The sequence below is a fragment of the Peromyscus californicus genome, unplaced genomic scaffold (genome assembly GCF_007827085.1).
Source record: "Peromyscus californicus insignis strain IS unplaced genomic scaffold, ASM782708v3 Scaffold_5__1_contigs__length_169319896, whole genome shotgun sequence".
Classification (NCBI taxonomy): domain Eukaryota; kingdom Metazoa; phylum Chordata; class Mammalia; order Rodentia; family Cricetidae; genus Peromyscus; species Peromyscus californicus.
In genome coordinates, this window is record NW_026294573.1 from 149,133,041 (window position 1) to 149,156,743 (window position 23,703).

At 39.3% G+C, this 23,703-nt stretch overlaps 1 pseudogene; it reads right to left on the reverse strand.

Annotated features, from left to right (window-relative positions):
* Nucleotides 1-6,045: 6,045 nt before the first annotated feature.
* Nucleotides 6,046-23,036, reverse strand: LOC128097669 (60S ribosomal protein L24-like; annotated as a pseudogene).
* Nucleotides 23,037-23,703: the final 667 nt, after the last annotated feature.

A 23,703-nucleotide genomic window follows, 5' to 3' on the forward strand; every position in this document is an offset into this window, starting at 1 on the left:
AGTTTCAGGGTATCTGACATCTTCTTCTTCTCTGTTACACACTCACACAGATACATACACATTTTTAAAAATGCATTTAAAAAACAAAATGCACCCATTCTTTGAGAGGGTATGTAAATAGGAGCACATTCAGTTTCAAGAAAGATCCACACTTCGGTGGCACACTCAGAATCTGCTTCACTATGAAGAGCTGTTCTTTCTATCCAATTAACCAGACAGGGAGAAGGATGAGAAGTCTTAATGGTCCTATATCTGGATGTTTGCACTTTTGATATCAATGAAGAAATTCTTTGCCAAGTAGCAAATTGCAATTCTGGTTCCATACATCTGGCAAGGACTAAAAGATTATAGAGGGCAAACTTTGTCCACAGTATCTACAGATTATATATGGGTGCTTTTACTTCTTCTAAAACAAGTGTGTCATGAGTATTATTGGAAATCCTTCCAGAGAATAAAAGCCAGAACTTGCCAACATCTAATTTCCAGTTAGGAAAAAAAAGAAAGAAAGAAAAAGTTTTACTTTCTTTCCTATGGCATTCTCAGCTTCTCATAGACAGCCAATGCAAACTGGAAACTTCAAAGCCTACAAGAAGTACAATGTGCTACAAAAGGAAGCTGGAGTTTCTGAACCTTTTATGGTTAAGAATTAAGACCTATGGGAGTTCTACAGAGGATGGAATGAGGCAAGGTTTTAAAAGCAATGACTCTGAACATTCAGTAGAAAACATATCCAGGAGAATAGGAGGCTATAGGAGGACCGAAAGTTAGGAATTAGAGACAGAAAAGGGAAGATACCTGGCTGATATCCAACCAAGCTCTCTGTGATGATAGACAGCTATGCCTGGAACCAAGATGTCTCTTGTATGCTACTGTCCTCATTTCAGCACCAATATTTCCATCATTGCCTTACCTAAAGCTGCTGGCCCTAATCCCAACTCAGACTTCTCAACTCCCCTTGCCTCCACATACAGCCATCTTCAGACTCCTTATCTCACTGCCAAGATCTTCCTTTTTTCCTTCTCTTTCTTATCCAAAAATAATAATAAAAGGACAATTTTCACCTCTCCACATGGTACTTTCCAATTTTTTTTTTTACTTCAAATAGAATTTGTTGGGTTGAACTCTGCACTCCTTCCAAAGATGGAAGCACAGGGGCATGCAGATGTGAACCTAGAACAGTCTTTGTAAAAGTAACAAAACTAAAAATCCCGAGAGGATCTCAACCAAGATATCCTTGATTGTGCTTCATTTCTGATGGTAAGTATTGTGTAATAGGAAGAGGAGATGTAGATGAGGAAGCCCAGAAAACAGAGAGGACTGAGGAGATGGGGGGGGCAGCTAGAGCGATATGTGCTCAGCCAAGAAGAGCCTTAACAGTCACTACATACTCATTGATGGCATCCTCACTCAGAGCCTCAAGAAAGCATCCTGATACAGTTGCAACCCCAGACTTGTGGCCTGCAGAACTGTGACAGTGAAATTCCCATCATGTATAGTAAATCTTGTCTATGTCCCATATTATTAGCAGTTGCCCTTCATTTTCACCTTCTATTCCTTTTTAAACAGTTTATTATACAATTTATTAATTTTATTGTATGCTTGTGAGTGTTTACCTATATGTATGTACATGCACCACACATGTAGCTGATATTAATTAGATCCCCTAGAACTGGAGTAACAGATGGTTGTAAGCTGCTATATAGATGCTGAAAACTGAACCTGGGTCCTCTGTAAGGACAGAACATGCTTTATTTAAATTATTTCTTTTATTTTCTGAGATTATAGTATAAATTATGGGAGTCCAGGTCCAACCTTTTTGAGGGTTCCTATGAAGAAGAGAGAGGGATAAGAAAATATTAGATAGAAAGATAGCAAAGAGGAGAAAGACAGAAACACAGGATAGCTTCAGGAAGACCTGGGTCAATACCCTATGGCCTTTTCTGTTTATTCAAAAGGGCTTTTTATAACAATGCCAAGGGGTGGGGCAAAAGACCTCCCCCTTGCTAGATCAAAGCACAGAGCACAGCCAAGTGTAGACACTTCCAAATGCCTGGCAACCATGCCCATAGTCAAATCATCCACTTATGCAGCCCTGCTGCGTAAAGCAAGCTCAGATTCTCAGACCCTGAGTGAGTTCTTACTAGGAAATCTCTTTGAGTCTCTACAACTCCCCCTTCTTAATATTTTAAATGGCCCCTCAGACCTCTCTGATAGATTGTGTCTATCTCAGGTCATCCCTCTTCACTAACCAGCCTTACCCATCATGGAGATATACTTTCCATCAAGCATACTCCGTCTTAGGTTGGCAGCTAACAAGAAGGACTTTACCCATCTCTGACTATCAGAATCTGGCAGGAGAAAGTACAGAGCTTAACTCAGCTCTGACTCAGGTTCCTAAGAGCTTGCAAGTAGCTGAAACAACCACAGCAATTCCTATGGCTGCCACACCACCCAGTAAAGGAGTAGAGGATGACCAAGATGGAAAGTCCTTTTTGAATGGGTCTACGATATCTATAACAGCCTTAGATGAGCCAAGCCCTTTCTTAAATCAATAAACTATTGATTCAATCACATCAAATAAACCAATAAACTCCTGATGCAACATCAAATATAAAGACCCCTTAGCTTCACCAAACCATGGTTCATTAATATCAGCAGGTTAATATAATTCTAGCATGAATATTACTATACATATTTACAATTCTTACAAACTTACATCCAAAAGTAAACTCTTTACACATCATAAACTTTAGCAAACATCCAAAAGCAATCTCTTAATAGAACTATACAAAACATAGAGTACATTAACACAAGTTAACATTAGTCCACTCAAGGGACAAGAAAATATTTTTAAAACATTAAAACAGACTGAGGAATATTAACTTACCCCTTCCTTTATAATTTTTTAAGCTGCATATTGAGCCTGGGTAGAAAAAAACCTAAACTCCATTTCTATACAAACAGTTTGTGAGTCACCACAATTGATAAAGAATACACAAAACAATTTGTAAGTCATCACAGTTGATAATGTATATGGGTGAAATCAAAATTGTCCCTTTGCAATTGAGTCACTCCTGTCCATTCCATTTCTTAATCTGAAAAGCTCAAAAAGAAAGTTCTGGTACCAGTCTTAATATTTCATTGAAAGCTTTCTGATAGCAGTCTTAAAGTTCTACTGAAAGCTTTCTGATACCAGTCTTAAAGTTCCAACTATGAAGAAACCCACAACCAAATATTTTTGCAGTTCTCCTGAATGCAACAATTAATTTCAAACCAGAGAATCTGCACTTTCGCTCTCAGCTATAGCTGTGCATTGCAGTTTGTAGCCTTTCCTTAGGTAGTTTTGCTCCAGGGCAAAAACTATTAGCTCCACAGTTAGCACCATAATAGCTGGCTGGTACAGAATCCTCTTCAAAAGAGACCTTCTTAGAGCCAGCAAATGGAAACTTCATGGCTTTAGCTGCTAGTTTTCACAGTCTCAGTCTGTCTGTATATCCCATAACTGGCCAAGACCCCTGTGTCTTGAGACCCTAAGGCTCTCCATCACCTCATGCCACACGGGCTCAAGGTTCCTCCTGCCACTACATGGCATTCATTCAGCAACACTGGCTCTGGGAGGAAACCCAGCTGCGGCCAGTTACCGGGAGGAACCCCCAACTCCAGTGATCTTAGCACGCAGCACTTGGAGTCTGGGAAGCCTCTGCGGACTCCCCCACTTGTAGAGCTGAATGCCTCCCTCAGGGCATCTCCACCTTACTCTGCTGCTGGGAGCTCAGGCCGGCCTGAGTTTCAGTACATCTCAGCCATTCAGTCTGGAGCCCTGCCGCTGCACGCTGCTACTAGGGACTTAGACCCTGTACATTTCATTACAGGGAGGACTTCAAAAACTCCTCTGCTCTCTCCACATCAGGGCTCATCCTGCCCTGGGTGTCCCATCAACCAGCAGCTTCCCTCAGTCCCGCACCGCCTCTGCCACAGTTCTGCCCTTGAGGATGCTGTCTGGACTACACAGGGACCCTGGTGTCCCTGAACACACTCAAAAGTCAGAGGCACAGGTTCCCTGGTCCTCCTGGTGTGTGCCCTGTGGGCATCTTTCTCTGGAAGCTTTGTCTCTCACATAGCCGCCGCAGCAGCCTGTGCTGTCCATGCTCACTCTCCCGGACATCCCTCTCTAAGCTCCAGCCACTGGGGTCTGAAGTCTCTGCTGCACTCTGCAGTCCCTGCCTGCCGTTCACTTCTCTCATGGTGTGGGCATCTCTGCTGCTAGGCTTGTCAAGGTTGAACTTAGCCTCAAGCTATTCACAGCAGAAAGCAGCAGAACCCCTCTGTCTGCTGCTGACTCTCAGTGTCCGCTGCCTTTGCCATGACGCCCCGAGGGTCTCAACCGCAGTTGCCTGGCTGGGACAACCACTCATGCTCTGCTGCTGCAGCTTTCTGAAGCTTCTGAAGCTGCTATGACTGCTAAGTTTGCAGTGACTGCAAGGTCCTGGATGCAGCTTTGTGAAGGGAAAAAAACTGCTCTTACCCCAGGTGACTTACTTACTAAACCTTCACTGTATCCCTAAACCTAAAACTTATTCTACCCTAATATACCTAAGCCTACACTTCTCAAACTAAACTTCACCAACCTTTTTTAAAATTTAGAAACAGAGAAACATACACCTAGACAGATACAGAGACAAAGAGAGATACTTGGTGCAGCCTAACTTTACTTTGCTTTATCTATATACAATTTTTGCTCCTGAAGAATAAAATACCACCACCCCAACCTTAATTTATAACCAGACATGTCCAACTGCTTCCAAAGTGTTCCCTACTCTCACTTATTTCCTCTGCACCCAAGCCCCAAGTTTGGCACCATCTGTGGGAGGCCAGCTCCCACCTTTTCCAAGGTTTCTGTGAGGAGGAGACAGGGATATGAAAATATTAGATAGAAAGATAGCAAGGAGGAGAAAGACAGAGTCACAGGATAGCTTTGGGAGGACCTGGGTCAATGCCCTATGGCCTTTTCTGTTTATTCAAAAGGACTCTTTATAACAATGCCAATGGGCAGGGCAAAAGACCTCTCCCTTGCTGATCAAAGCACACCACACAGCCAAGGGTAGACCTTTCCAAATGCCTGGTAACCATGCCCCTGGTCAAAGCAGCTCTGCTGGGTAAAGCAAGCTCAGATTCTTGGACCTTGAGTAAGTTTTTACTAGGAAACCTCTGTGGGTCTCTACAACAAATATATCATTCCTACCTTTTATTTCCTCCCTTCCAAGCCTCTCATGTACCCCTATATGCTCTTTTTCAAATCCATGGCCTCTTTTCTCATTAATTGTTGTTACATACTATAATGTATATGTATATTTATATATTATGAATACATAAGTACAATTTGAAAACATATATACAAACAAGCACTTTTAACCACAGAGCCATTCCTCCAGACACACACCTGTTGTTTTAAAAACACAAGTTAATTCCTTGCTAAGAGCCTTTGCCTGCTTGACACACTCTGCATTCCTTTGAACAGATCATACATGAAATCTTTTTGTTACAAATCTCTCAAGTCAAATACACTTTCTTGAAGCTTGATAACCAAAGTGCTCATCCCCTTATTCTGATAAATTACCCTCAACACTTTATATCCACATTTCTTTCTTTTATAGAATTCCTCATAAATGATGAATGTCTCATTCACATATTTACTAGATTAGCAGCTAAGTAGAGGTAGAGTTTCTGTTTACCCACTGCTTGGCAACTACTCATTGAGCATCTTCTAAATCAGGCTAGGCATGTGGGAGTTTTAGGGAACCAAATGAAGGTAGTTCTTTCTCCTGTGGACCATGGTCTAGCCCTAGGCCACAGCTACATCTCATATTTGAAGTACTTCCTGTGTCTCATTGGTTATAACCAATGATTAAGAACAGTAACTTTTGGTCATGAATTCTGTTTCTTTTCCCTAGTAAAAATATATCTTTATCTGTTAAAGAATTTAAGAACCTCAGACAATTCTGAAGCTCTTTAAATGTCCTGTTTCTAAGAACATTTCTTAGCAGGGCATTTGAAGTTTTTGTACAACCCTGTCTCACTCTGCTTCTACTAGTGCCATTGGAAGTCTGATCCCTTAGTCTATGCTCAGGGAAGCCCAATGAAAGACTAAATCACACACAACTTGCCAAGGATGGCAGAGCCCAGGCCAGTTGGCCTGATTCACCACTGCCATGTCTAAAGGTCAGCCTCTGAGATGGTTTAATTGTGGCCATTAAAGTGTTTGAGCAGCTGCTTCAGGCAGCAATTTGGAGCCCAGGAGAAGCCAGAGGCAGCAACAGAATACTGGGTCATTTGAAAAAAACCTGGCCAGGCTCCACACAGCCTGACAACAGCTGGGATTTCCAGAAGTACTTAACCTTGTTTATAGGTCATGACCTAACTAAAAGTAGACTTCCATTTATCCCAAAATGAAACTGTAAAATGGCTACATTGCCACCCTTTCATCCACTGATCACTCTGTGTTCTCATTTTTCATCCCTGACTTGATTCTAGAAGTGATTTTAGTCAATCCATTAATTAACAGATTTAGATGTCTTAACTGAACAACTAAGTGGTCTATGCAAAGTAATTGTATGACTGCTACCATATTTCAAACCCTTTAGTGCCCCCTCTCAATCCCACCGTCTCTCAGATCTGTCCCTGAGAGAGTGACTGCTTCATCATGCATACACATTCCTATTGAGTCAATAAGCAGACTAGACTTCAATATTTTTTTAGCACAGCTCCCTGTGCAGTAACTACCCATTTCTCCAGACTGGCACCATCACTCAGGAATCCTTCTCCATTGTATTCCTTGACCAATTAGGTTCTGTGACTGACCAAAGCTTTGCAGACGGGACCAAGGCAATTTCTTACTTAGGACCCTCCATTGTATCCAATATAAATATATTAAAGAGCATTTCAGAGTGAAATACAATTTCAATTATTAAGCATCACAAAACACGTTGCAATGATATATTACAACATATAATAAAATACACATATACTAAATTGTTGCAAATTATTACATTTAGATACATAATTTACTACTGACAGACCACTTTATTTAATTCTTACACTAACTATACATGATAGTTATTATCATTTCTACTTTACCAACAACAAATAGAAATACAACTTTCCTTGAAAGTTGCTAAATGATAATGGTGGAGTTTATTGACTGACATGAGTCTATATACCTTATTTGCACTGCTGTTGTTAGGAAAGATTTCTCCTTGAATTTCTCATACTTCTGTACATTGAGTGACCAGAAATACTGCTATTTTGCTCCACAAATGTTTGCAAAGATGCCTGTATAGCAAACAGTGTTGAAGGGTTGAGCCAGTATCTCCTTCCAGAAAACAGGCCAGAATTATTTGTTCTCCAGAACAATAAAGATGTCTTCTCTCTCTGGAGAAAAACCTTAAAAGGCTGAGACATCCCCAGTGTGGAGAGTTTCATATCTATGGTTTAAACTTACTCCATGTGCATGATGGCCATATTGCTCAGGTAACAAAAGAACCAATGATATACCCAGCATCAAAAGTTTGGTTATTGCTCAGGAGTCACATGTCCTGTACTAGCTTGCAAAGACTGTGCAATCTCAAGCCTCCACAACTTTTAACAGCTTCAAGTAGAGGAGCATGAGAGGTTGGAGGAAGTTGGAGGTGGGGAAGATCCTGGCTGCCTCCTCCCCTGGGACTTCAAGTTGTTGGTTCACATCTTCATCTCACAATAATCACCTAGAGTTGCAACTCTTCAGAAGCTGAATAAATATGACTGAAGGTAAGACTGACATGATATCAATGATAATTATATTTATCTCTCATGATTAAGAAGTTTCATTTTCACAATATCTTCACCTGAGATAGTCATAAATGTGGCAATTACAGGCATCATGGCAAGTCAAAAGCAAAAGGTGTTATTGCAAGACAGTCTTCCCATATGAACTATGTAAAAGCATAACAATACTGCAATACTCCTCCCAGCTTGTCAGTAATGCCACTAAGTATTGACCCAGAAAAGCCATGATTAACATTTTTTTTGCACAGGAGTGCTAGACCAGCTCTCTTGGCTTAGGATGAATTCCCAACTATACTTCAACTCTGGAGAACTACTCATGACTGCTTATTGCTGCAATGGAGATTTCAATTCCTATTCTAATGTTTTCCTTTTTCAGGTTACCTAATTTTGTCATTAGACCATACTATGTATTAATCTGGAGAATGTTACTCATTGAAAATGTTCTCTAAGCATGCTTTATGAAATAAGTTGTTGTAGGAAGATTAAAACCATATTTCACAGGGGGTATATCCCTTCCAACACAAAACAGGCATGGGACTTGAGGCTCTAACTGTGCAGATTGGTTTGGCCAGAAAGCAGGATGAGGAATTCTTCTTCTTCTTCTTCTTCTTCTTCTTCTTCTTCTTCTTCTTCTTCTTCTTCTTCTTCTTCTTCTTCTGTTGTTGTTTGCTCCAGCAGGGTCACAGCAGTAGAAACAAGGAGAGAGTGAAGTGAACAATGACTTGTGAAAGGAAATAGAGTAGATGGGAGCATAGGAGGAATTTTTAATAGTCATCATAAGTATGAAATTGGGGGAGAGTCTAATGTCTGAAAGTATTTCTGAGAAACCCTGGACAACATAAAAAAAAAAACCCTGTGGCATAACCTTTGAGAAACTTAGTAATGATCTATATAAACCTTCAACGCTGCAAGAGTTCTTACGTTTTCATTTAATGTGACTCTGCCCACAGATTGACCCTGTGGGGCCAGCTTTATGTCTTCCAGTGAATTATGATCTGAAAATACTTTGTCACTCCTTTCTAGGAATGGCATAACTAGAGTCAGAGTTCTTGGAAAACTTTACTTTTTCTCAAGTTTTTACTATAATTAAGAAAAATGTAAGCACATGACAGAAGATGAGAATGACCAAAAGACAAGAATGAAGAGCCATTTAGGTTCTGGTAAGCTTAGGACTTAACAATGTTAGTCTCATTTACACATAAAACTAAGTGGAAAGTTCAAGAATAATTCAAAGTCACAGTAGAAGACTAGCTGATACAATACCTCAAACTCACATTGTATAGCCTATCAAAACAATTTTTACTTCATCTAACATTCCAGGGTACGTCAGGGCACTGCGTTGGGGTCCAGCCCTGACCTATGGAAAGGTCCCTTGAAGGGGGGATTGAGGAACTGAGAAAAACTAGATAGGAGCAGACAAAGAAAAAGAGGCACAGGATAGCTTTGGGAGGGCCCTGGATTAATACCCAGCAGCCTTGAGTTTATTTCTAATGGGTTTTTATACACTAGCAAGGAGAGAGGCAAAAGACCTCCCACTTTCAAAATCGAAGCACAAAGTACAACCAACCAAGTGTAGACCCTTCAAAACACCTGGTAACCATGCCTCATGGCAAAACATTTTATTATTGGGCCTTGAAGTATAAGATACCTGGTAACCCATGCCTTTGCATCCTATTATGCAGCCTTGGAAAGCAACATAAACTCTGACTCTGTGACAGTGAGTCAAACCACAAGTTGGAATCTTTGTGGGCTCCTACAAAAGTAGTTTGACCCTGGATCAATGTGGATGTGCTCATTAGACAAAACTCAATCACTACACTGAGCTGAGATGCAAAGGAGGCTAGAAGATGCATTCTAGCTGTGTTTCTGGGAAGGAATGGTGAATACTGAGAAATACCTTTAGGTTCTGTGTCCCAGGGTGATTCAATGAGCAAGAAGAAGAGGCAGCCTTTAACACTGATCTTTTGGGCTTCCAAACTAATAAACATAGTGAATATGCAATATCATTTCCTTTCTGAAGCTCAGTTTTTTTTCTTTTGGAGTGGATTTGGATATTTTTAAGAAGAATTAATCTACTTCCCCACTTATACTTCTATAAGCCATGATTTTATCCAAAGCCAACAGCAGAACATCAGACTTTTTTTTTACCCTTTCACACTTCTTGGCTACAGAATTGTGTTGCCACTCACTGTCCTTACATGAAGATTTGACATTGATGAAAGGAAAACATAGTTAAAATAATTTTCACACCCTTATGTTCATAAAATGGAGAAAGAATAAAGAGGAAGGGATATAGAAATAAAAATCTGACCCAGAAGAAATGTTATATTTCTATAAACAATGGAAAAAAGAAAAGTAAAAGAATGAGGATAGGAGGAGAAAGAGGAGAAGGAGGAGGAAGAGGAGACAGAAGAAAAGGAGGAGGAGGATGCCACCACCACTAACAAGATGGTCTTCATAAGATTTCCTACAACCCTGTGCCTAGATGTTTTCCCAGAAATATGGCATGGTTGCCTATATGGCTTACATCAAGAATTATACTAAAAATTTCCCATTCTTATATGCAAATACTTCTTCTTTTCTACATCTGAAAGCCACATGTGATTTCCAACCAGCCAGCACAAACAGACTGACAGACAACCTCCCTCAGGAAATGCTTGATGTGCCATCAGATTTCAACACTCTCATCCTTCCCCCTCTGGAGCTAGTCTATAATTCTGCATTTGTGTAAATACATATGTGCAGCATATTTATTTGCATGCGGCTGAGTAGAGTGAGCAATTCTGCATTCTTTACTCAGGGAGTAAATTCAGTACTCAGGGAGGCTGTCGATTCCCTGAAAGTTGTTCCTGTCCCTCAAGGGTATCTGTAGGTTCTCATCCAATGCTTAGCAGCCCAGGACTAGAATTTACCTTGTAAGAATCAGGAGCATATCTGTCTAGAAGGAGAGCTGTGGGAAGCACTTCTTTGTCCCTGCCTCATGGTTCTCCTCCTCCATCAGACTTTGAATACTCACATTGGTTTCACTTTGTACCATTTACAAATGGGTACATCTTTGTACCCATTTAGAACCTAGTGAAATTACTACATACAATGATTATGTAAAACTTTCTTGAAAATGAAGTAATGAAGAAAACAGGTGAAATCAGAGCTCTGAACAACAGCTTGCCTTGACAATTCAAGGACCTAAATATTTTGCCTGATAATTTGGTGTTTTTACACCACCTAAACAAACTCCTTCGATGAATCTATGTAGTTACTCATGTGCTTTTCTGCTTTCATTATGGTTAACATCTTAAACATAATTCTTTAAATTGTGAATTGATTTTTTGACTTTACACTGTGTTCCCCATTTTTCTTCTTCATTGCCTATTTAAATTTATGCATTCTAGGAAACAATCTTACACATCAGGGGCTGTTAGTGTCTGAATTTCACAAATAAGAAAACTGAGTCACAAAAAATGTAACTTAAATATTGTTACATCAATGTCAAATATCAGAGCCAATATGGTGATACAAACCGATAAAACCACACTGAGGAGGATGAAGTAGGAGGACTGGTAGTTTAAGGCCAGCCTGGGCTATATAGAGACTCTGTTTCAAAAGAGGGAAGAAGAAGAAGTAGAAGAGGAGGAGGAGGAGAAGGAAGAAGAAGAAACAACAGAGTACACCAAAACAACAGCATAAATGAACAAGAGGAAGAAGAGAAAGAAGAGGAGAACAACAACAAAAGAGGAAAAAAGGAAAGAAAAGACAACATGTCATCGATCACACCACCAACTTGACTAGAGAAACTAGTTGAAGGGCTTCTGTTTTTATTCAGTAGACAGAACCCATTTCTTTTACAGCAATTTGATGATATCTAATGATGTGTTCAAATAAAATAAATTAATGTCAAATAATGTCAGTTTCTCTGGGAAAAGATTCTGGTAGGATTGGAGAGAGATTCATCAGTTAGGGAGCACAGTGTGGCCTCTGTGAGAGGTTGCTTTGGAATTGAGACTTGCCTGTTAAGAGGAGACCAGTCACACAAAGAAACAAGGATGAGGTATTCTTGGTAGGAGACAGTTCAGTTCCCAAAGCTGTGGGGAAAAGGCAGTTGAGCTTGTTTACAGAGGCCACAGGGAAGCTGGGGAGCAGTGGACAGAGGCGGAGTAACTTGAGGTGAAATCACAGCCACTGGCAGAAGTTAGATCACTGAAGCTTTAATAGCAATCATGATTATTGCAATGAAAAGTCTCTCAAGTAGAATTAGCTAGTGTGAAGAGATTTGAATGGAAGAGAAGCAACTAGCAGGTAAGGTAGGCTGTTGCTGTGGTTCAATGAAGCCCAGGTAGGTGACAGATGATGGCTGCCGAGGATGAGACAGTGGTGCCAGAGAGAAATGGGTATTCTCTTGGTGCAGGGAAGAGGAAGGGAAGTCCGTGGAATATATTTTGATGACTGAAGTCCACCAGCTTTAATAGGGAAGCAGCCATAACAAATGGCTATGCTAAAAATCACCTCTGATCTTAGTCCATTTTGACCCTTCTGGCTAGGTATCAGTAACCCAGAGCAAGGTGCTGACCCTTTCCCCATCAGCAGCCATTGCCATTACTCTTTCTGCCTTTTGTCTTGAAGACGTCTCTTCATGAGAGATCATCGTTCAAAATCCATTAGAATGACATCCAGCAGCTATCAAGGCTGTTCATTCCCTAGGCATCAGGGAAATCTGTGTGTTCAGAACACTGAAGGGCATTCACTCATGCAGAGTGGATGGGAATTTGATAGGTGGATGTGTCCCCAAGAAGAGGAAACAGCTGGAGCAGAATGTAAGGTCAGGAAATAAAAGTCAGAGTACATTTAGAGAACGCTGGAAAAACAACAGGCTGGACCGCTGGTATGGAGGGCAGCGCGTTGAACCTCTGTGTACTTTATCTAAGACAGTAAAAAAGTAGAAATGGTGTTCAGAAAGGGGGAGGAAATCATGAGCTCTCTTTTAGAGCTGGAAGGGACCCAGCAATTATCTATCTTCCTGCTGGATACTGCACACTCCTATCTCTCTCAGAGAAAAGATCTAGCATCAATGTATATTATGTGTGGCTAAGCTTATAAATCTCACATCGGCATTCACGCAATGCAAGAGTCTTTTAATTGGGGCAGATCAACATATTTCTGAGTGCTTAATGTGTACCTGGTTCTCTGGAGAAGTCAAAGACGATTAAGGCTACCCACTGGCCCTGAACCCATTCATGCCAGTGTACTCAAACTTATAACCTTAATAAAAAAGAATACCAGAACAAATGGAAACCCCTGCCATACAAATTCTACATTCCCTGTGCCACCTCCCCATGAGCTTTTATGTCATGCTGCCAAATTTGGGGGCTCCTAAAAAAATCTTACCAACAATATAGTCAAGACACTTGGGTATCTTTTCTTAATAGTTAGAGATGGAACTTTATTTAAAAACCCGATCTACCCAGTTAACATTTTCCACCAATTCTATGAGCAGGGACCTTCGCAGACTTCACAACCTTGTATTTGGGCTCTGTCTTTGAGGGGGCCTTGGCGGCAGCCATTGCTGCCTTCTTTGATGCCAGCTTAGCATTTTGCTTCCTTGGCAGCCTTGATTGTTTGCTCTTGCTAAGTTTTCCTAAATTCTGGTTTCTGATTCCTCTTTGACGTGATATCCACAAGAGATGCACCAGTGATGGCCCCATTAGAATTTCACTGCATGGCAGGTTCTCTTCTTTTGAATTTCTTCCAACTGTCCTTTTTTTGTGCGTGTGTTTTCTTTTGTAGAGAGCAATCCATCTTACCTGCCGAGGATTCCTCTTGGCAATGAATGAAGACTTGCATTTTACATTAACAAACTGGAAAACTTTCCTGTGGGTCCTGGCATAACTCTGCCCTTGTCTGGGAGAGATCTTATACCAGCTGAAACTGCACAGCTCAACCTTCATGGTAGGGGCCACCAGCCCCTACTTAGGAAAATGACACACCCGGAGATAAAAATCCTTAGCAATTACAGCATTCAAAAGTTATATACCTTAGTTTTCTAAACAGTAAATGGTATTTTGGTTAGTATAACGGTTATCAGTTTCATTACTTAATAGAGACGTGAATACCAATGATTTAAGAAATAAAAATTGATTTCCTTCACATAAGAATCTGAGGTGCAAGCCAGATGACACATGCTGCTAGTCTCAGCACTAAGGATGAATAGACAAGAAGACTACAAGTTCAAGGCCAGTCTGGAATACGTAGTAGATCCCAGACCAGCCTGAGCTAGCAAAGCCTTGTCTCAAAAAAGAATATGAGCTGGTAGGCAGTCCATGAGATTACCCGATGCCCAAATTCTTGTCTTAATTCTTTGCAACTCATTAGTGTTGCTCTTATCTACAATGTCCAATATGGCTTGCATTTTCCTTTCATATAGACTGCTTATTGGAAAGGAGGAAGGGGAAAAGTGGAAGTAAACCACTTTCTTTTAAGAATAACACTCAGAAATAGCATTAAAAATTGTCTTCAATTCTCCTGGACAATAAATCATCACAACATCCTAAGACTCTGAGTTAATCCACTGAAAGAGGAGAGGATGGATCTTAGAAAGTATCTGTAACTCCAGATAACACTTGCGGATGTGATGTGTGGTTCTCAATGTTTTACCGTGTACCTGCCAACAAATAAAGAACTTTTTCTCTAAAATCTGGCTCCTAATTTTCCATATATACATGAATTACCTTCAGAGTAATTGTATGAATAAGTTAGTTCCAGTTTGTAAGTCATGGCTTCTGTTTGTTTGAAAGACAGCTTGCAAGTTTCTTACATAGGTGATGAAACTTAGATTGGTGTACCACTATCTCAGGGTCCCCTAAATGAATTTTGGGAATGGCTGGTAAGTTTTTTTCATTGCCATTTCACTCATAGAAACTTTAGCTTGCATTCTGCTCAATGCATGGTGACCTGAACATATTCTTCTCAATTTCCTTATCATAGTTGAGACAATTGATCAATCTTTGTTACATAAATTCAAGGTTCCTTGAATTCAAGGTCTATTGCATTTAAAAAACTCAAGTTATTAATTTCATCTTGTTATAACAAACAAACCACTAATTTGGGGGACTCACAAGTGCTATTTGGAAGTATTGTCTCCTTCAGGTTTTCTCAGTAACTATCATTTTACAGGTGAGGTTATTGAGAGAGAATTGCCTCACTTGTGGAGTCAAATACAGATCCTTTTCCTGGAGCCCGTGCATCATTTCTCCTGTGTTACTATGGTACAGCTCTTTGTCTCTCATTTTAAGTCAAGATCAAAATAGAAATTGCTCAAAATAGAGATGAAGCAACGAGTAGAAAGCAGAGGAGGGGATGACGTTACAAAAGCATGTGGTATGAACATGAAACTTCCACACATTGTGCTAAGTGAAAAAAAAAAAAAGACTCAACGGGCCTCATATTGTATTACTCCATTATATAAAATATCCAGAAAAGGCAAACCCACAGAGGCAGAAATAGACTAGTGTTTGTCTAGGGATGAAGGTAGAAACAGAGATAAATTATAAATTGGCATGAGATGTTTTACTGGGGAAATGGATCCTAAAATTGGGTTATGGTGGTATCTGCACAATGAAGCCAATTCACTAATAAGCACCAAACTGGACACCTAAAACATGAATTTGGAAGCATATAAATTACAACTCATTAAACTTGGATTTTGAACACATGAAGTAGTAAAGTTAAAGGAATAGATATCATTCAAGTCTCCATCACTCACAGCTTGGAATAAATTGAGAAAGTAACACATGTTCCTCAGACACTAATAATTACTAGAGTTCCTAACAGAAAGAGAACCAGTAGGACACACATGTACACTTCTACATAAGTACACATGCATTTGCCTGGGGAGCTAGTGGCATAGTTCCAGCCTGAGTCTAAAGGCCAGAGAAACAAGACCATTAAGGATGCAAATCTCAATCTCAGAACAAGAAAGGACCAATGTTCCTACTCAACATGTTGGAAAGGGAGAAGGAGAAAGTGAGAGAGGGAGAGGGAGAGACAGAGATAGAAACACGGAATTTTTCCCCTTTCTCTGTATTTTTTCTTTACCCAGTCTCTTATCTAAACAAAGCCCATGGCTAAGGTTTAAATATCCCTGCCAAAACTCAAGTTGAAATTTCATCCCCTTTGGAAAATATTAACAGGTAGTATCAGGTGGGCCATTTATGAGGTGATTGGGTTATGAGAGCTTTACTCCTCATAAATAGATTAGTACACTCATGGATCAATGGCTTAATGTCTTAATGGGTAGCTGAATGGATCTGTTTTAAAAGCCAGTTTGGTCAATCTCACCAAAGATGACTTGTAATGTAGAAAGTCCCCAATAACAAGAGAGTTCTCACCAGGTGAAGCCTCTTGACCTTGAACTTCTCAGTTCTTTATAAGTTGATAAGCCTGTGGTATTCAGACACAGTAATGGAAAACAGACCAAGACACTCATCCATATCGAGCATATCAATCTGCTTCACTCAGCCCACTGATTCAAGGGACAATCACATCTAGAAACACCATCAAAGATTTGGCGATAACATTAAAAGAAATAACTGGGGATCCAATGGCTCAGTAAAGCTGACACATGAACACACAGTTTGAATTCTCACCTCTGGAAAGAAATAAAATAAACGTGAACCTCATATATTGTCTGCTTTCTTAGCACATGAAAAGAGCCCAAGCTGGCTGGAAAACACAGTATTGGGGCTAAAAGGTTAAAACTCACACGTAAATACAAATTTTAAGATTAAATTTTACTAGGAATAGTTAGTGAAAAATTATTCAAGCATTCATATGACACTTAAAATCTGTATTAAGGGCCATAAATGATGTGATTAATTGTGACGTTAAAACTGTGATCTACCCATATACCTACATCACATCTACATATACACATATGCATTTGTATATTTAATACCTTCTGTATAAATGTCATACTTGTTTTGCTCATGTTGACATGTGTGTATAGATGTATACATGCATATTTCTCTTACATTGGATGTATATTCCATTTTTGTGTCCGTGATAATTTGCCTTCTGCACTGAAGCAAGAGAAGAAATAAATCATGTCTCATGAAACCTTCTGTTTCTTAAATTTTATTAAAAAAATAAGGGAGGAGTAAATTTAGAACTGCTTTATCTTCGGGGCAGCCCTTTCGCTTCAATGTCAAGCCTTGCATCCCCCTTAATTATACTTCAATTATACCTGGAATTGAGAACCCCTTCTTCTGTAAGAATATGCACTACAAGCATTATGTTTGTCTTTGGGACAGGCCAACCGTATGGCAATAATATATTGTAAACAGCATGGTGAGTGTCATCATGGGCAGTTCATTGGAGAATATTAGAGCCAGAACAATGACCAGAATGACAGCTCCCAGTATTGAACACCACTTCCATCAAGCCAAGGAAAATATGCACTCCACATCTTTCATGGAATTACTTCCAGACAAGAGATTATTTAAATTACCTTAAGATGTTTATTTTATCATCTTAGTTCCTCGTGTGTTCTTGAGATTTTAGCTTTAATGCATTGTGTTCTGTAATAAGCCTTTTAATGTCAACTTGTCAAAAACTAATTACATTTCCTTTTAAGCGAGAAAACACTTGATAACTGACTTTTTAATGATTATTGAAGTCAGCATCCCTTTCTCTCTAGCCTACCCGGAGACCACTGTGTTTATACTCAACCTTCTTCAGGTGCAGGGTGCACTTACAGAGAATTCAGAGCTCTAGTGGGCAGAGCTACAATTCCCTCCTCTGTCTATAGGTTTGCTGTTCTGCTTAATGTGTCCTTAGCAGACTGGCACACACAGTTCCCTGATATAATTTAATGTTAAATAACACTCCCAAGACTGTATGAAGAAATAAGCTACATGTAAAATGTCACCTTTTGGAAAAAAAAAGAAAAGAAAATAATTATGCCTATGACATGCAATTTGCCTCAATCTCTTTTAAGGTAATCGAAGAAAGACAACAGAACACAGTAGCCAATAAATGGGCTGGCAATGAGGAACAGAAAAGAATCATTCTATTTCTACATTTTCTTGGCACATCCAAGCCAGTTTTTTTTTTTTCCTAGTCCACTGGATAAGCGTTTGTCATAAGCTTTACTGTACCATGAAGTTATGATTAATATCACAGCTCAAGTACAGCGGCTTGAAAGACCACATTCATTTTCAAAGTCACGTCGCATTGATTAGAATTCACTGCAGGTTATTCAAATAACGATCCTCTCTTTCCCCAGGAGAATCTCTGTCTGATTTTTCTTTATCCTCATTAAAGATCCCAGGTGCAGACAAAGCTTTACGTACTTCTAATTTGCATTATCTTTGGGAAGGAGGCCGCTCACATACCTTCAGTATATAGCACTTGTTTTTGTAGTTCGCTCTTTCCTATCATCTACTTAAGGAAATCAAGAAGTTTAGCCTTTATACACACTCAGACAATAGAAAACGCCAAATTTTATTATTCTTTGTAATGAGCCCAGGGATGCCAAATCTTCCATAATTCAGACAAAAGCACTTTTGTTCAGTCCTTAGCTATACTTTGTTTCAAAGGATATTTTTTTTTCTTTCTTGATGAAAAAAGATACATTTTAGAATAAAGACTACTGCATCAGAATTCAATTCATCAAGCAATGAGCATGGTACTCAGGTAGTTCTGGGCAAAACTTGATGCTATTTGACTAATTAGAGAAATTTCTATGCAAGGAGTGAGCAGTTATTGCCAGTGCTGGGATAATTTATTCGATCTCCTTCCTAATTTGGCATTTTCATGGGATCATTTCCGTGTTCCTTTGGCATAGGTGTAGGCTTCAACATTATGACAAAGACTCCTTGAACTATTTTTACCTTTAGTTTTTGTGTAATGAGTTTAGCCTGAAGCAGACTGACAGTATTGTTGACATTTCATTGAGTTTTCAGTTCTCAAGAGAAGAGAAATTTTAGCTAATTAAATAGTATTAGAATGTCTTAGAAACTACAAAAGCAACACAGAACCACACAGCAATCACACCATTTTTAAAACCACTGTGTATTCCTGAGATAGTTAGAAAACTGAAGTCTGCATAACAAAACTTTCAAAGTGAGAGGTAGGCTCAAAATACTGTCACCAGTATAAATGGAAAGGTGGGGGGCAACTGAAAGAGAATTCTCATGAAAATGATCATTTTGGGGCCAAGGATAGGAAGTAGATGTCATTACTTCCCTGGGTGCAGCATAGCTGCTTAATATTAATGGTGTCTGTGTGTGTGTGTGTGTGTGTGTGTGTGTGTGTGTGTGTGTGTCTTTTCAGATTCATATATACTATATACAGGACAGAAGTATCACTTCCAAGTCAGTGAATCAACACTGACCATACATTTAGGCATAAATGATGCTGTTTCTGGGAGTAAATCATTTACTGTACTTGTGAATCTGTTCTTGGTAAATCTTTTTGTGTATAAGCAAGAGCAACAACAAACCCCTCAACTGTTGAGGGGTTTGTTAACTTGTTTCTAATAGGAGCCTCAGAATGGATCTGAAGGAAATGAAATGGAATAAACATTTAGAGAAAAATAGTTTCTTAATCCAATGAGGAACTGTTTAAAATGGATTTCAGTTTTAGTGGGGGAAAAAAAAAGAAAAACCTGAAGATTGTATTTAGGTATGATTTTAGTTGAGCCTGACAGAGCTACATAGTTTATTCAGCATAAGAAGTAAATAACAGAAGTCAAATACAAGACAGAAATTCAGTCATGTCCATTTATGAAGAGGTGAGATCTTTCTGATGACAGGAGCCATGATAGCTGCTGACACTCAAGCGTGTTGATAATGAAAATAAAATGACATATGAACCCTTTGAATGCATGTCATTTTTTATAAAGAGCAATTCCATAATGTAACAGAAGCCTACTGTGTGTGGCTGGGCCACCCACCCCTGTGGGCACATGTGCGACGTGCCTATGTGCACATGCTGGGGAGGTGTCTCCAGTCTTGAATACTTCAGAGAGAAAGCCAAGGGAAATTCTCTGGGCTATTTTGCCTTTAAGCCTCAGTGAGTCTGGGAGATTTCATTGACATTAATTAAGCCCACCCCAGGATCGTAGACGTGGTGAACTTTTATATTAAAGAGCAACCTTCCTTGCCAGATGAGTTTTTTCCCAAGCTCTCATTTTATTGTGGTTTCCAGCAGGGCATCTTGTTTCAAGGCATATGATCAAAGTAAAGGACATTTCTTCTGGGACATATTTTACATAGATTAAATCTCATTATACAACTTACTCTTCAGTCTATATTCTTTTTTATAAGCTTCTATTGTATGAAAGAATTTAACACAGAAAAGTGAGAATTTATTACATCAAATACACTAAGCTGCTACGAAGGCAAATTCTCATTCAGTCTAACACATTCTGTTTTTTTTCTTTTTAACAATGGACTTCAGCTCAATTTCAGCTTTGCCCATTAAGTGATTCCTTTAAGGAACATGCTGTTACCATTAGATTTTCCTTCCCTGTTTTTAAGCACTCAACCTACACCCCTACTCTGTCTTTTAAAAGCAGGTCAGTTATTTTGTTCATATTAAGGGAATAGCCCAAAGACATAGACTAGAACCAAACACGACTGGAAAGAAATCAATGAAATGATTTCTAACGATATTCTGCTCTACTCATAGGTTGGTGCCTAGTCTAGTTGTCATCAGAAGGTCTCCTCCGGCAGCAGATGCAGAGACCCACATCCAGACAGTATGTGGACAGTCTAAATTAGAGGTCTCCATCAGGTCCCTCCCCTCAGAGATAGTGGAACTCTGTGGAAGATGGGGAGAAAAGATTGTAAGAGTCAGAGGGGATGGAGGACACTAGGAGAACATGGCCCATTAAATCAACTAAGCAGGGTTCACATGGACTCTCAGAGACTGAAGCAACAAGCCCAGGCCCTGCATGGATCTGCACCAGGTCCTCTGTGTGTATGTTACGGCTGTTAGCTTGGTGTACTTGTGGGAGTCCTAACAGTGGGAGCAGATGTATCTCTGACTCCTTTGCCTGCTCTTGGGATTCTTCATCCTATTGGGTTGCCTTGTCCAGCCTTAATATGAGGGCTATTGCCTTGTCTTGTTGTATCCTGTTTTGTCCTTTTTGACCGTCATCTCTTGGAGGCCTGCTCTTTTTTGAACAGGAAATAGAAGGAAGTGGATCTGAGGGAGAGAGGAGATAGGGGTAGCCTGGAGGAGTGGAAGGAGGAGAAACTGATGGGGATGTACCGTATGAGAGAAGAATCTGTTTTCAAATAAAAAAAATACTGAGAAAAAAAGAAGTGCCATAGTACCACCACATGAAGTGAAGTACTGTTGGTAGGCTTGGGAACTTGGAAATTTGAGACCCATAACTAGTAGTAGCTGTTGAGAGTAGCCATCAGATAACTCCATACAACTAGTTCAATCTAGCATCGCAATTCAGAGTTCAGAAAAATGAGGGCCCTGCAGCAAGGTCTTCTGCGTTGATATATCATTTCTTAGTTTAGTATCTAGAATCTAAGAAATGAAGTGATATTGGGTACCATATATGCCTCCCCACAGCCTCAAAATAGGAAAATAAAATCTCACAAAATACAATTTGTAATTCAGTAGCCTCTGAGAATCCTGATATTCTAGACCAAATAAAGATTTTGTTTTACAAATACTTTTTTTGTAAAACACTATCCTATGTAAATACTTGTGAACTTGGGCTTTGGAATCTGTTAAAACCACATGCTCAGTATACAAATGAAAAGGATGCTATTATATATATATATTCAATTGCTGAAATAAATTACGTATTTTCACATCCACTGTCACTTTTCCTCTTCTGATATAACCAGCCTTGCAATTAAAGTTGCAAGGGTAAGCTAAAGAATTGATTTTTTCTTAAGCTAGATGAAAGGTTACATTGCCCAGTCAGGCTCTTGGGAAGACTACCTGCTCTTTTTTAGCAATTTTCCTCACCATTGTCTCTAAGGGTGCTGATATCTTCAGTGCAATGAAGGTTCTCTGCCTTGCTGTTTGCAATAAATAAAGAGCCAAATTGGAGTTGCTTTATTCCACTGGGGGTCATCTTATATGCAGTCTATATTTCAGTTTTTGCCTGAAATAACAGCTATGGGTGATGGTCAGATAAATGGTTAATCAACACATAGACGTCGTTACCCCTTTTTTTGGTTCCTCTGATCAATGCAGGTCAAATTCCCTATGTAAGTGGTTAACTCATCGTCAGAACCTGAGTCATAATTAATTCAGAAAGAGTCCTGTTGTGATTAGAGGTGAGAAGCCAGGGCTAGTGAAAGCTGTAACAAGGAAAATAAACTCATATCAAGCTTTGCACAAATGCGGTTTTCCCTTTCTGACTGTATTATGTAGAATACACTTCCTCTTGTGAAGAATGAAATTATACAACTGTTCAATCATATTTATGCAATCAATCTTGGCAAATACATATTCTGTCTTTTGTGAATTTCTAATAGCAAATATTCTGTTAGTTCTGCTTTCAAAATCTTACTCCTCACTCTCTTGGTTCAATGTCTTCCTGGTGACCTTAATGATCTTTTGTCATCTCATTGGGTCTTCTTTGAATAAGTATTTCACTAGATAACTTTCACATAGCTTCATAATGAATGCATTACGTAACTTAGACAGTAAATTCCAAAAATCCATACTAGTTACTGTGTTCTAATTTTTATGGCTATAATAATTCCCATTGAATTTTCACTATCTAATTAGATTTTATAGCTTTTATAGCATAGAACAGGGGATATTTTTCCCTTTTGATATTAGTTGGTCTTAGGTAATTTTAAATAAAATGATTATAATCTAATTTGTAAAACTGTTTAGAAGAAAACACACACGTAAATCTCGTCTCTTGCAGCTGCTTCTGTTTCAGGCCCCTTTCCTGCCCCTATGTGTTTATGTTGCAGTCATTTCAAAGTGTATTTTTTGTTATTCCCCTGTGATGGCAAAAGCAAAGGTAAGCTTGGCGAAAACAATTTTAATGTCACGTGGATTTTGACCAAATACATGGAATGCCCAGGTAACACGAGGAAAGTCTAATTTACAACATTATCCTGAACTGTCTGTTTCAAATGAAGAGCTATCTGGCAATGCTCCCTCATCCTGTATTGAGAGGTACACACTTCAGATCTGTGTCTACCTAACTCTGTAGTTTCTTTTTGAAATAAATGAATGGCTCTTAGCATGTGCTTTTACTCTCATTGGTGTTAATATGATTATGATTATGATTATTATCATTATAGCAGACAATGATATTCCCTATCAGTGCTTCTGAGAACCAAGGAGCAACACAACATGCAGCCAGCCATGCCCTGATACCAGCCAGCAGGTGACATTATCATTCTGGTCATTCCTCTGTAAAACACCACTGAAAAACCAGTCACACAGCAGCCTGGATTTTCCTATTAAAAAATACATTTGAACTCTGAATCTAAAACCTGTTGGTTAGCCTATTGCCATATATGTAGTTTAATATATAATTTATAAACATAATACTGCAAGTGATGTGTCTTTTAATACCCCATTACTTAATAGTATATCAATATTTTTATTTAAAAATAATATCATCTAGGCTACTAAGAAAAAAATAGGCTGGGCGGTGGTGGCGCACGCCTTTAATCCCAGCACTTGGGAGGCAGAGCCAGGCGGATCTCTGTGAGTTCGAGGCCAGCCTGGACTACCAAGTGAGTTCCAGGAAAGGCGCAAAGCTACACAGAGAAACCCTGTCTCAAAAAAAAAAAAAAAATACAGTAAAGAGCCTCTTAGACCATGAGTCAAGAGACCTCAGTTTAACCCTGACATCTGCCTGAGTGGATAACATTCAGTAATTCATTC